A 4,110-nucleotide genomic window follows, 5' to 3' on the forward strand; every position below is an offset into this window, starting at 1 on the left:
TTTTAGTAACATGAAAATTTCTGCAACCATATTTTCCTCTCTCATAAATATTTTCAGTAGCATCATGAACAAACTCAACAGTATAACTATCAAATGAAACATTCTTATCATGAGCCTCATGCATAAAATCAATACTACTCCCAACATAAGCACATCCATTCTTATTAATTGTAGTGGGATCAAATTCAACAAAGTAGCTATCATCAAATATAGGAGGCATATTGTAATCATAATTAAATTTATCCTCCATAGTAGGCGGCACCAAAAGACCGCTATCATTATAATCATCATAAATAGGAGGCAAAGTATCATCAAAGAAAATTTTCTAATCAATGCTTGGGGGACTAAAAATATCATGCTCATCAAAACCAGCTTCCCCAAGCTTAGAACTTTCTATATCATTAGCAACAATGGTGTTCAAAGCGTTCATACTAATATCATGGCTACTAGCATGCAAATAAGGTTCCATAGGTTTTTTAATTTTCGCCTCAAACAATCCATGTCTTAACTCAGGAAATAGATTAAAAAGCTCACTGTTATTTTCCATTATGCCTAACTAGTGTTTAACAAGAAACAAAAGGATGCAATTGCAGGATCTAAAGGAAATAGCTTCGAGCACTCACACACCGGCAACAGTGCTAGGAAATAGCTTAGTAGTCGGAGGATGTGAATACCTTTTTCCTTACCTCCCCGGCAACGACGCCAGAAAATAGCTTGATGTCTACGCACGCTTCTATTCCTGTAGACAGTGTTGGGCCTCCAAGAGCAGAGGTTTGTAGAACAGCAGCAAGTTTCCCTTAAGTGAATCACCCAAGGTTTATCGAACTCACGGAGGTAGAGGTCAAAGATATCCCTCTCAAGCAACCCTGCAATTAGATACAAGAAGTCTCTTGTGTCCCTGATGTCTACGCCCCCTCCTTTTCCTGTAGACAGTGTTGGGCCTCCAAGAGCAGAGGTTTGTAGAACAGCAGCAAGTTTTCCCTTAAGTGGATAACCCAAGGTTTATCGAACTCAGGGAGGAAGAGGTCAAAGATATCCCTCTCATGCAACCCTGCAACCACAAAGCAAGAAGTCTCTTGTGTCCCCAACACACCTAATAGGTGCACTAGTTCGGTGAAGAGATAGTGAAATACAGGTGGTATGAATAAGTAGTAGCAACGGCACCAGAAAAGTGCTTTGCCTAGGACAGTAAACAAGCAGTAGTAACGCAGCAGTAGCAACGCAGTGAAACAGTAAACAAGCAGCGATAGCAGTATTTAGGAACAAGGCCTAGGGATTAGACTTTCACTAGTGGACACTCTCAACTTTGATCACATAACAGAATAGATAAATGCATACTCTACACTCTTGTTGGATGATGAACACCATTGCATAGGATTACACGAACCCTCAATGCCGGAGTTAACAAGCTCCACAATTCAATGTTCATATTTAAATAACCTTAGAGTGCACGACAGATCAACACAACTAAACCAAGTACTAACGTAGCATGCACACTATCACCTTCACGCTACGAAAGGAGGCATAGATCACATTAATACCATCATAGCAATAGTTAACTTCATAATCTACAAGAGATCACAATCATAGCCTACGCCAAGTACTAACACGGATGCACACACTGTCACCATTACACCGTGCAGGAGGAATAAAACTACTTTAATAACATCACTAGAGTAGCACGTGGATAAATTGTGATACAAAACACATTGCAATCATAAAGAGATATAAATAAGCACTTCACTATGCCATTCATAACAGTGAATAAGTATTCTGTGAAATATAGCCTAAGAGACCCACACGGTGCACACACTGTCACCTTTACACACGTGGGACAAGGAGTCTCCGGAGATCACATAAGTAAAATTCACTTGACTAGCATAACGACATCTAGATTACAAGCATCATCATATGAATCTCAATCATGTAAGGCAGCTCATGAGATTATTGTATTGAAGTACATAGGAGAGAGATGAACCACATAGCTACCGGTACAGCCCCGAGCCTCGATGGAGAACTACTCCCTCCTCATGGGAGACAGCAGCATTGATGGAGATGGCGGTGGTGTCGATGGAGGAGCCTTCCGGGGGCACTTCCCCGTCCCGGCGGCGTGCCGGAACCGAGACTCCTGTCCCCCAGATCTTGGCTTCGCGATGGCGGCGGCTCTGGATGGTTTTCCGTATCGTGGCTCTCGGTACTGGGGGTTTCGCGACGGAGGCTTTAAGTAGGCGGAAGGGCAGGTCAGGGGGCCACACGAGGGGCCCACACTACAGGTCGGCGCGGCCAAGGACCAGGCCGCGCCGCCCTAGGGTGTGGCCGCCTCGTGGCCCCACTTCGTCTCCTCTTCGGTCTTCTGGAAGCTTCGTGGCAAAATAGGACCCTGGGCGTTGATTTCGTCCAATTCCGAGAATATTTCGTTACTAGGATTTCTGAAACCAAAAACAGCAGAAAACAAAGAATCGGCACTTCGGCATCTTGTTAATAGGTTAGTTCCAGAAAATGCACGAATATGACATAAAGTGTGCATAAAACATGTAGATATCATCAATAATGTGGCATGGAACACAAGAAATTATCGATACGTCGGAGACGTATCAGCATCCCCAAGCTTAGTTCTGCTCGTCCCGAGCAGGTAAAACGATAACAAAGATAATTTCTGGAGTGACATGCCATCATAACCTTGATCATACTATTTGTAAGCATATGTAGTGAATGCAGCGATCAAAACAATGTATATGACATGAGTAAACAAGTGAATCATAAAGCAAAGACTTTTCATGAATAGTACTTCAAGACAAGCATCAATAAGTCTTGCATAAGAGTTAACTCATAAAGCAATAAATCAAAGTAAAGGTATTGAAGCAACACAAAGGAAGATTAAGTTTCAGCGGTTGCTTTCAACTTATAACACGTATATCCCATGGATAATTGTCAACATAGAGTAATATAATAAGTGCAATATGCAAGTATGTAGGAATCAATGCACAGTTCACACAAGTGTTTGCTTCTTGAGGTGGAGAGAAATAGGTGAACTGACTCAACAATGAAAGTAAAAGAATGGTCCTCCATAGAGGAAAAGCATCGATTGCTATATTTGTGCTAGAGCTTTGATTTTGAAAACAAGAAACAATTTTATCAACGGTAGTAATAAAGCATATGAGTTATGTAAATTATATCTTACAAGTTGCAAGCCTCATGCATAGTATACTAATAGTGCCCGCACCTTGTCCTAATTAGCTTGGACTACCGGGATCATCGCAATGCACATGTTTTAACCAAGTGTCACAAAGGGGTACCTCTATGCCGCCTGTACAAAGGTCTAAGGAGAAAGCTCGCATCGGATTTCTCGCTATTGATTATTCTCAACTTAGACATCCATACCGGGACAACATAGACAACAGATAATGGACTCCTCTTTTATGCATAAGCATGTAACAACAATTAATTTTCTCATTTGAGATTGAGGATATTGTCCAAAACTGAAACTTCCACCATGGATCATGGCTTTAGTTAGCGGCCCAATGTTCTTCTCTAACAATATGCATGCTCTAACCATAAGGTGGTAGATCGCTCTTACTTCAGACAAGACGAACATGCATAGCAACTCACATGAAATTCAACAAAGAGTAGTTGATGGCGTCCCCAGTGAACATGGTTATCGCACAACGAGCAACTTAATAAGAGATAAAGTGCATAAGTACATATTCAATACCACAATAGTTTTTAAGCTATTTGTCCCATGAGCTATATATTGTAAAGGTGGAGAATAGAAATTTAAAGGTAGCACTCAAGCAATTTACTTTGGAATGGCGGAGAAATACCATGTAGTAGGTAGGTATGGTGGACACAAATGGCATAGTGGTTGGCTCAAGGATTTTGGATGCATGAGAAGTAATCCCTCTCGATACAAGTTTTAGGCTAGCAAGGTTATTTGAAACAAACACAAGGATGAACGGCGCAGCAAAACTCACATAAAAGACATATTGTAAACATTATAAGACTCTACACCGTCTTCCTTGTTGTTCAAACTCAATACTAGAAATTATCTAGACTTTAGAGAGACCAAATATGCAAACCAAATTTTAGCATGCTCTATGTATTTCTTCATTA

This window comes from Lolium perenne, chromosome 2 (genome assembly GCF_019359855.2).
Source record: "Lolium perenne isolate Kyuss_39 chromosome 2, Kyuss_2.0, whole genome shotgun sequence".
In the NCBI taxonomy this organism is placed as follows: domain Eukaryota; kingdom Viridiplantae; phylum Streptophyta; class Magnoliopsida; order Poales; family Poaceae; genus Lolium; species Lolium perenne.